The sequence below is a fragment of the Leuciscus leuciscus genome (assembly GCF_965113295.1).
Source record: "Leuciscus leuciscus genome assembly, chromosome: 16".
Classification (NCBI taxonomy): Eukaryota; Metazoa; Chordata; class Actinopteri; order Cypriniformes; family Leuciscidae; genus Leuciscus; species Leuciscus leuciscus.
The window spans coordinates 28028375-28039320 of record NC_138740.1 but is presented as its reverse complement, the minus strand read 5'-3'; the positions used below and the strand labels follow the sequence as shown (position 1 = coordinate 28039320).

Sequence of the window (10946 nt, the reverse complement as noted above, 5' to 3'; positions counted from 1 at the left end):
ATGGCTATGGAAAGCCATACAAATTGAAACTCCGCATGGACAAAAAATGCTGATTAAATCTTTTCATATAAATGAGATATAAGACGACTAAGTGCAGTTTTTCAACCATCTAAAGTTTTTGAACAGACATTGTTTAATAACAATTATACCTTAGGTTCAATTTAAACAAAATCATTACAGTAATCTTCTAAAAGATAAATAGAAGATATGAATGTATTCAAACTTTAAAGATTTTATTTAAACAATCTTTTATTTTTAAAAGATATCATTTAAACTTTTAAGATGATGCTTTTAAATGAATTTAGTGTGAACAAAACTTTGGCTCTGGAAAGGCGTTTGTAGACTAACATTACATAAGCTGTGACATGATGCACATAGAGATTAGTTCATTTTTTAGAACCGTGTGTGTGCGCGCGCGTGCAATACAGCTTAGAAATGATATTAAATTATTTATTTATTTCATTTTTGAAAATGTACAAATGTAGTTTTCTGTGATGGTCGTGTTTAGGTGTACGATCGAATATGCAGTTACAGGTTTTAGTAAGATCTTTATTTTATATTATTTATTTATAATCATTTATATTCTTTTAAAGAACAGAATGTTTTATGTAAGATGATTTTTTATTCTTTTGTTTATCTAAAACTGAAAGAATTGGTTTCAGTAAGATGCTATTTTATATTATTGTATATTATATTATTTGTGTGAAATATACATTATTTTATAAAATCTCTGTTTCTCACTATCACTGTGCTCTGGAATGTGGAGGAGCAGAAGGAGGGGGATGTCAGAATGCGGAGGGCGCGCGCACCACTCAGGCCGGGGCTATGCTGGAGACTGGAGAGGCGCTTTAGTTATCTAAACATGTGAGATGATTTTTTTTTTTTTTTTTTGTGAACCCGTTTCATTTATTGCGTTGTTTCATAAGCTGTATGTTTTTTCTTCAACTCTCTAAACATTTAACTGATTGTTTCATAACCTGTATGTTTTTTTGTTTTTTGTTTTTTAACTCTATAAACATTTAACTGATTGCAATTTTTTGTGACTCCATTTTATTTCAACTGAAATGGTTGATTCAGTGGATTTTTTAGTAAGCTATTTTATTTCAACTTTTGGTGTAAGATCTTTATAAACATTTCATTTATATTCTTTTAAAAGAACTGAATGGCTTTTCAACATTTGTGTGTGAGATAAACTTCCACAGTTTATCCTTATCAGTTTCACAGTACAGCTCGGATAAGCTCAGGAATATGAAGGGAGGAGAATCCTGTGATAGCCTACCAACTTCAAAAACACTAATTGTCATGTTCAAAAGGCTTTAAATGGCTTCAAACAATCAAACTTTCTGTCATATACCATAACATATTGTTTAATCACAGTGTCTTCAAAAACACACACACTAACTGTCATGTTCAAAAGGCATAAAACTAGCTGTCAGATACCATGACATATTGTTATAACACTTTCTGTCAATATCAAAAGGCTTCAAAAGCCTTCAAAAGACATCAAAAGTCAAAACATGATCAAAAGCTGTCAACCTGTCAATCAAAAGTCAAAACTAGCTGTCAAAAGCCCTTTGACCCCTTTGATCCTATGCCAAAAGGGGCGGGACACCTGTCACCGGAAGGGGCGGGACACCGGAAGGGGCGGGGCACCTGTCAATCAATCATTTTTTGACAGGTGGTATAGGGTATCAACTACTAAACATGCCAAATTGTGCAGACATAAGTTTTAGCTTGGCTGTCATACAAAAAGAAAAATTATGAACATGTGCAAAAACAGAGAACCAACAAAATATGAACAACTGATTATACTGTAGTCAATGTATGCTTTTTCCTGTGAGCTTTTTGTTTTTCTATGCATTTTTTTGCATAGTAAAATAAATCCTGCTTATGTAGTTTCCCTTTTTTTGCCAAATCATATTGTCAGATGAGCAATTTTTTTTACCTGCTTGATTTGATCTTTGCTCTTCTTCAATGTAGAAATTAATCTAAAACACAAGATTTTTGCCAACTCATTTTTTATTAGATTTTTTACGTCCACTACAATGGACACCACGACTGAAACAACATAAATACTTATGAACTAGAGTTTGTGAACTAGTGTTGAAGAATTTGAAAAGAGTGTGTTTGTGTGTGTGTTGCTGTGTATTATTTTCTGCTGTATTCTATTAGTTTCTCACTAAAACCAAAGAGAAATTGTTTGACAGTTTATAGTCACTTTGAAGACATGTATGACTTGTTTTTCCTACTAAGACAAAAACTGAGATCAAATCCTTTACAGTATAAACAAACCCTCCTCCCATTTGGCCAGCATTTCCCCTCCTCCTACTCCCTTCCTTTCTCCCTGATTCAAGTCAATGAAAGTATGCTGAGAATGTCTATATCTCACATATGATGTTGTAAGGGTGGATTTCCTGCAGTGGTTCAAGCTGCAAGAACTGCCGAATGACTGAAGAAACGTTATTAGCAAGATGGTAGAAAACTGCACATTTCTTGTCTATACCACCCTCTGCCACTTATACCAACGACGGAAATAAGCGCAGTTACAATAGCTTAATATTTGTGGGAGAGCGTTGCTATAGAGAGTGACGATATTGTATTGCAATATGTAGCATTTCAAAGTCAATACCAAATCAAAACTAGTTAGCACATTAGTTGTAATTGAAAAGGTTTAATGACAAAATATGGTTACACCTTAAAATAGTTACAAAATAGATGTATGAGATGATGATAACTTATACCATTAATTGTGTGTGTGTGAGAGAGAGAGAGAGAGAGAGAGAGAGAGAGAGAAGGGACCCGGAGAAGAGAGACAGAGCATCAAAGAGACAGAGCAACAGTTTCAACTAGGGATGTCCCGATACCACCTTTTCACTTCCGATACAATACCGAAGCTTTGGCTATTTGCCGATACCGATATCAATACGATATTTTTATTTTATTCTTGAACTAATACTACTAATAATAAAATATGGAAGCAGTTTGCTCAATTAGCCACATAAAAACATCTCACTCAAATGGAGAACAAATACTTCTCCAGTATATAGTCCACAACAACAGTTGATAATGAAAGACTGCCACCCTTTATTCAAAAGACCTTGAGATATGTTTAATTGTACCTGAATGAATTTAAAATTAATTTGCTATATTTCAGATCAAAATATATGTTTCCTTAAAATTTTAACTTTAACATTATTCTCATCTGAATTATAAATCATTTATTTCTGTATAAAATAATATACCATTAAAAACACATTTGATTTTCTTTTTTAATCAATGTAGAATGTGTACCTTAAAAATGAACAGATTAGTCTGTTTTAGGACAATAAATGAAAACCAATGCAATATGATGAATGTCCAAAAGATGAGATCATTTTTGCTTTTAAACAGCGTGTGTGTGATTTTGGTTGGGTGACAGTTGTAGGTTACAGTTTGACAAGAGTTTACAGTTTGACAAAAGCACAATGTTGTATTTTACAGAAATATAAAAAGGCTAAACACTTTTTGCAGTTTTAATGATGTCCTGTACGAACAAAATGAGTAGGCCTATGTTTTTATGTTTCCACTGTTCGATCGCGCCCGTGATCTCTCTCTCTCTCTGACACACACACACACACACACACACACACACACACACACACACATTCCAGTATTGCAATCTTGACATCGCAGCCTGTTCATTTTGCTGCGTTCACACCAAACGCGAATAGAGCATCAAATTCGCGTCTATCGCGTCTAGTTCGATGCTTGAACAGTTTGAATCCATTCGCGCTTCCAATGCGAATAGGACGCGCCGCGCGAGTGATAAAGCGAGCGTTTGAGGCAAAATAGGCCCTGTCCCAAATGGCACACGCCGGACTTGTGGACTTCCTCAGAGTCCACACTTTGGTGACGTCATGTAGTGCAGACCTATAGGGCCCTTGGCGCGAGTCCACGAGGGCGCATAGAGAGGTATTTTTTGGGACAGACTCGATCGGCACGCCGGAAATAACGGTCTGGTTGTTGTTGGAAAGGAGACATTATCTGCATGTCAACTACACAGCCTAATTTTACAGTTCTATATTTTGATATTGTGCATATCACCTGGGCATTAGACAATAGATATATCATGCTTATTTAAATGATGTGTACAGTTGTACATAATAATACATAATGTTCCATTTTAACTAAGATTACAATTTTAAAACATAATTTAAACATAATTTTTTCAATTTACAGGTTTCAATATTCATACTACGTTTACATATGACTCAGTAAAGCCCTGCCATTCGGTTCTATTTATTTAATGAATCATAATGCGATCGTATTATTAAACGTGCTATTATTATGTTTGAGACATCAACCACTGCTCGATGACCATAATGTTTGTATAAACTGTAGGTAACAACTGGTAAAATGTACATTTAGGTCATAAAAACCGTAATATTTTCTTCTCAGCCATGTCAACAATTATCCGTGAGTGAAATTTCCTCCCATCTGTTGTCTGATTGGCCTTTCGCAAGGATTCCTGAGTAGTTAAAGTGTGTGGAGCCTGCTTCTATGCAGGCTTCGTGGAGACCGCTTCAAGGGTACAAAGGGGGCGCTGCTGAGCACACTTCAGAATGGGACGGCCTACGGACTAGTAGACTCGGCGAGCACGCGCAATTCAAGTCCACGAGACCGAAAGTCCGCATGAAGTGCGCCATTTGGGACAGGGCCACAGACGCGCGTTCAGAGCTAAGGCGGGGCTACAGATTAGGTGTCCCTAAAGAACCCGCATGTCTATGCGTGTATCTAACAGTAGTTCCGCATTACATTAATTAATGTGAACGCGAGTTTTATTTATTTTTATACCGTGTATTCTCCGTGTAAATCCATGCACCGAACTGTGACGCACATACGTTCAATACGAATACATGTACCGTTCCTCCCCTAATAGGTATCGGATCATAGATATCGATCATATTTTTTTCTCCCCTCCGATATCCGATCTAGCGTTCTGGGCCAGTATCGGCACGATACCGATGCCGTGGATCGGTTCGGGACATCCCTAGTTTCAACCTTCTTTTATCCTTTCCCTGACCATGTGACTAAAACCCAACTGTGAGACATTCAAACTGACCAATCAGATAATTACACTTCCACCACTGTACTAAAGGTGTGACAATTCATCGACCCCCCACAGTACAAACATTTGGCCTGCAGGCCTAGATCACTATCAGCCCCTCTGTACCTTAGGAACTCCAAATGGTCATTGTGGTAGAAAGAGGAGGTAGAAAAACAGTCAAGCAAATATCTTTGTTCATTTAAAGGGGGAGGGGGGAGGGGGGAGGGGGGGGGGGTGAAACACTCAGTTTCAGTCAATCTCATGTTAATCTTGAGTACCTATAGAGTAGTATTGCATCCTTCATATCTCCAAAAAGTCTTTAGTTTTATTATATCTATAAAAGAAAGATAGGCTGTACCGAGTCTTTCCGGAAAAAAACGAGCGGTTGGAGGCGTGCCGTGTGGGCGGAGCTAAAGAATCACGAGCGCGAATCACACACACCATACATCGCATGCTCCATAGATACATTAACTATATGTGATCATGTTTACTTGCTGTGCTTACGCGCCGATAGCTAACAACACACAGACATTTGAAGCAGTTTTACTCACCGCCTGCGGTTCCAACGCACGACCGTGAACCTTTATCGTTGGGACTGCTCCATCCTTAAGCATTATACGATCTGCAAATCCGGCATCGAACTGGGCCTTGTTTATAAAACAATCATCGTCGAAATGCAGGGAACAACCAAAAACACTTGCACAACTCCGTTGATGACTTCCCTAAAGCTGAGCACAGCGCTTTGATGGGCGTACTGCTTTCGCTCTCTCGCTCTGGTCTACGGGTGCGCGCGCGCCCTTCCGGGAGAAGTGCCCTTAAGCTTCTTCTTCTAACCGCTGATTCCTGATGGTTTAGAGGATAATTACTTTAGTCGCCCCTATCGTTTCAAAGAATAGTACAACAACGAGCGCGTTGTAAAAGATCACTATGAGCTTGAATTAGAGCCCCCATTTGTGACCGTATGACTCGATCAGCTTACACTAATAAGGCCCGTACTCAAGACCCCAAATTTTCCAGCCTCCCCAAACAGGCTTTCAACTAAATGAAAAGGACGAGCAGAGACAAAACCACAGACTACAATTTTATTTATCAATTAATTACTAAACACATTGAGCTCAACATCAATGATAAAAACAATTTAATCACTGTGAATGAATCAGCCCAATGGGCTTCGTTTTAGTCGGTTCACATGGGCCGGCCACCTATACACTGGCCAAACACACACAAAAAGAAAAATGTACTAACAAAAGAACAATTCACAAATTTGTTCACATGATTGATTAATGTGTTTGTTTGGCGTAATTTTAGATAAGTCGGGTGCGTCCTGGCATTGTTAGTGAGCATGTGTGAGTGAGTATCTTACACGTGAAAGGTAATATTATTTTTCCCTTACCCTGTTTGATTACAAATCTAACCTCTAACCTTTCATATCTGATTTTCATATACCTGATCACTCTACTTGAACCTTGAAAGGAATAAGAAAAAAAAAACAAAAAAAAAAAACTTTGGAGCAAGCAAGTAAACATTTTATCTGAAGCCGGGCTAAATGGATAAGCACTGTTACCGCATTTACTGAATAGCACTCAGGGTCCTTTTCCCCTGAAAAACACTCAAACCACGTTGCTCATGTTAACAAAACAATACAGAATCAGTTCTGTTTGGTTCAAAACATCCTGACATCCTGAAAAATAAAAATTAAGTAATGCGCTGCGCAAGGTATGGCACCTTTCTGTCACAATAATGACCCAGGCCCGGATTACTAGTCAAATTCATCTATAGCCATTGTTTTCACTGGGCACAGTCTGCCCTGCCCGTTCACTCCTGTATGACAAGATCAGCTGGTTTTAGACAAAAGGTCCTTCTAACCCCCTGGGGCTTTCCTAAATGCAAATGGTCCTTTTGACCCCCTGGACTTTCCTGTCCTTCTGACCCCTCTGAAGAGTTGAAAGGCTCTTATCTGACCATTTGTTCATGTGTGTGTGTGTGTCTTTGCTCATGCCATGTGCGCAAAAGTCTGCATCTTCTGTAAAGAAAAACAAATGTTGAGGTTATTGTCACATAGTTTTCTTTTGTCTGCTGTGCTGCCGCATCTGCCCTGGCGTTTCCTGTCAAAACAATTCTTGTTATTAGCACACTTAAAAATACAAACAATGCACACAGCAATTTTGTTCGGGGGAAAAATGACTTCTTGCAGGGCTTTTACCCAATTAAACCCAGTGTCCTTCCAACATTTATCTTCCCACCTGTGCGAATGCTTTCAGCAAATGTGAACCCCTTAGTAAACCATATTTGGCAACTGTTATCATCCTCCTCTTGATGCACGAGATCTCATCTTGTGCATCAATTTAACATAATAAGATTCTCTTACATTTATCAGACGCTTTTATCCAAAGCGACTTACATTTCAAGATACACATTTACATTCTTATCATTTCTTGCTTTCCCTCGGAAATCAAACCCATGACCTTGGCGTTACAGGTGTCAAACTCTAATGTTTGAGCTACAGGAAAACTGCAATATTTGTTAATATTTATTTGGTAACATTTGTTTGGATAAAGTTTGCTAACCCAAACATTGTCCTTCAGCCAAATTTCCTTTAGACATCTTTCTTTGCCTCTTAAACAAAAATATTACTTAAAGCCACAATTTCATCTTCTTATCAAATTGTTTTAAGGCAACAGCACCGAGTCGCATAGCGTATCCTGCTTTTCAGGCCTGTTGTTGGTCTCGCAATTCAGTCATCTACAAACATTCTCCAGGTCATCAATTGGTCAGGTCAGGTTGTGGTTTCCACACTTCGTCAACGTCAGTCGAATAACAATCTCCCCCTTTTTACAATACATAACTGTTAAGGGCTCTCTGGATAATCTGATATTTACTTAGCCTACGTGTTGGTTGCTGTCAAATCTATAACATTTTCTCAACACATGACCGACGGCTATCTACGACTTCACAATTCTAATTTACACATCAATACTTAAACCTGTCCAGAAAGTAATTCAAATTTACTGCACATCATAAATGACCAAAATAATAATTAACAGACAGAGCTCGATGATCAACTTAAGGCTCGTCCTATGTTCTGTGTTGCCTTCTCATCAGATTGACTCACAATCCTCAGCTTACTTTCAAATTTGTCATTTGTGTAACGGTCACCAGCTGGAGTGCCCTTGAGAGCCACCAGAGGGCACTCCACATCAGACACTCACGTTCACTCTCAGACTACATTTCCCATACTCACTGCCCAGACTCATCATCTCTGATCACTCATCACAGTCACCTGTACCTCATTATCACTGATTGCATTCACCTGTGTCCCATCACCCTGTTAGTCTCAGTCTATTTATACCATGTTCATTCATTCACTCACCGCAAAGTCTTGTTTGTGTTACACTGCATTTCTGAGCATTCTCCTGGTTTTCTTGTCTCTTGGTTTTGGATATCTTGCCCTGTTCCCTGGATTACTCTCTTGCCTCTGGTCCCTGCCTGTTTTGTTTCTTTGTTTTGACTGCCTGTCTGTGTATGACTCTTGCCTGTACATCTGATAACGATTCTGGATTGCCCCATACAATAAAGCTGCATTTGGATCTCAACCTTCGTGTCTCGGAGCGGTTCGTAACAGAAGACTTCGCCAAACCTAGATCCAGCAGCCATGCCTACCTGGAGTCCTGATGTCCAGATCATCCGTCTTCGCCAAGAGAATCGCGCCATCGAGGATTATGTCGCAGAATTCCTTGAGCTGGCACATCTTGCACAAATGAGCACCCAGTGCTTGATGATCTTCTTCCGCGGGGGATTATCGGATTATCGGATCTCCGGTCTCTGATGCCCGAACCTGATCCGCACGGGTCTTTAGAAAGGTACGTTGACCTGGCCCTGTTGTGGAGCGGTTCCTTGTTTACTGTGGGCGAGGAGGAGAAGAAGCTCCCTGAACCTGCAGTGTCCCCTCAGACCGCGCTCCACGTCTTGCCAGCAATCAAGCCAGCCACCAGATCGGTCTATGTCCGTACAGGACCGATCTCCAGCGTGGCCGATCCTCCGTTAATGTCTGCACGTGCTGCCAGGAAGACCGTCACGTCCAGCACAGAGCCTTCACTGCTGGTCCCGTCCAGCACAGAGCCTGCGCTCCACGTCAGCCCTGCCGAGCCTGCGCTCCACGTCAGCCCTGCCGAGCCTGCGCTCCACGTCAGCCCTGCCGAGCCTGCGCTCCACGTCAGCCCTGCCGAGCCTGCGCTCCACGTCAGCCCTGCCGAGCCTGCGCTCCACGTCAGCCCTGCCGAGCCTGCGCTCCACGTCAGCCCTGCCGAGCCTGCGCTCCACGTCAGCCCTGCCGAGCCTGCGCTCCACGTCAGCCCTGCCGAGCCTGCGCTCCACGTCAGCCCTGCCCCCACGTCAGCCCTGCCGAGCCTGCGCTCCACGTCAGCCCTGCCGAGCCTGCGCTCCACGTCAGCCCTGCCGAGCCTGCGCTTCACGTCACTTCTGCCGATCCAGAGACTGAGCTTCACGTCACTTCTGCCGATCCAGAGACTGAGCTTCACGTCACTTCTGCCGATCCAGAGACTGAGCTTCACGTCACGTCCGCCGATCCAGAGACTGAGCCTCACGTCACGTCCGCCCGTCAAGAGTCTCGTCCCGCCGAGACTGAATCTGTTCCTGAGCCTGAATCTGATCCTGATACTAAGCCTGAATCTGTTCCTCTTCCTCTTTCTGCGCCTGTGTCTTCGGACAAGATGGCCGACTCCACGCCTGTGTCTTCGGCAGGGCTCCAGACTAACTTTTTTCACCTCCGTCCTGGAACCGTCCTGAAAAACGATTTGAACCGTCCTAAAGTGAATGTCAACCGTCACACAATAAACATGTTGTTTCTGTACTTTGTTATTATCATCTATAGTTGTTAGTTACATAATAAAAACACCATTAAAATGTTTATGATATATATTATTAGATTTATTAGATTTATTTAGCTCCATTCAAAGTAGTTATCTGTAAACAGGTAAAAAACATATTTAATAAAAAAGAACAGGAGTTAAATGCTTTTTTGTATTCATGCAGAACAATTTTTTTTTTTTTTTTTTACATATACGAAAAATAAAATAAAAATACATACAGCTCAAAACGTTTTTGAGTTGGTTGGATTAAAAAAATAACAAATAAGTACTGGTGACTACATATCTCAAAAATATCATCATTCTTTCAAGCAGCAGACATATTTATTTGTATGAATTAAATATAATGAATCATTATTAAAGCTATTAACGAGCAGAGAATGCTTTTCTCTTTTTCTTTTGTTGCTTGATCAATATTAAGGACACAGACCGCATTAGGTTTATTACCCACTGTCACTTAAGACATCGGCTCATGTCCAATGACATGCGGATCCAATTGCACTGATGCACATAGATACACTCAAACCTGTTTAAGACATAACCAACATAGTTTACGTGAATACTCTCCAAAACGGACATTTCGACATAATGTTGTGTGTATTTGTCCACTCAGACACGAAAGAGAGCTCAATTCAGTACTCGCGCGCTGTATAGGTGTCTATGTGCATGGCTGCACGCTTCGGGTCGGGTGTGTGCGCACAGAAAACCGTACCGAATAGAGCTCTTTTTTTGCGTCGTCACTCTTATTCAGATCTATATGTCTGCTCTACTCATTCTCCCAGACGTTTACGTTTTTTAACGTTTTATGAGACATGCAGGATTCAGCACATGTCAACCCGTGTGCCGCTGGGTAGATCAGCACGTTAGAGTCAAATGTGCGCATCGACCACAAACACAGGACATCAGTTCTGACTGGATCGCTTCCCAAATCGTCACTATCTAACATTTTTGTCTAGTTTTTATTCGTTGACGAA

At 40.6% G+C, this 10946-nt stretch overlaps 1 long non-coding RNA gene across 1 annotated transcript in view; it reads left to right on the top strand.

Moving 5' to 3' along the window:
• Positions 1 to 4605: 4605 nt before the first annotated feature.
• LOC309477131 overlaps positions 4606 to 10946 on the top strand; it is a 70881-nt gene continuing 64540 nt past the window's right edge. Inside the window, exon 1 of the long non-coding RNA XR_014198537.1 lies at positions 4606 to 5032. This is a non-coding gene — a long non-coding RNA (uncharacterized lncRNA). The remainder of the gene's footprint in view (positions 5033 to 10946) is intronic.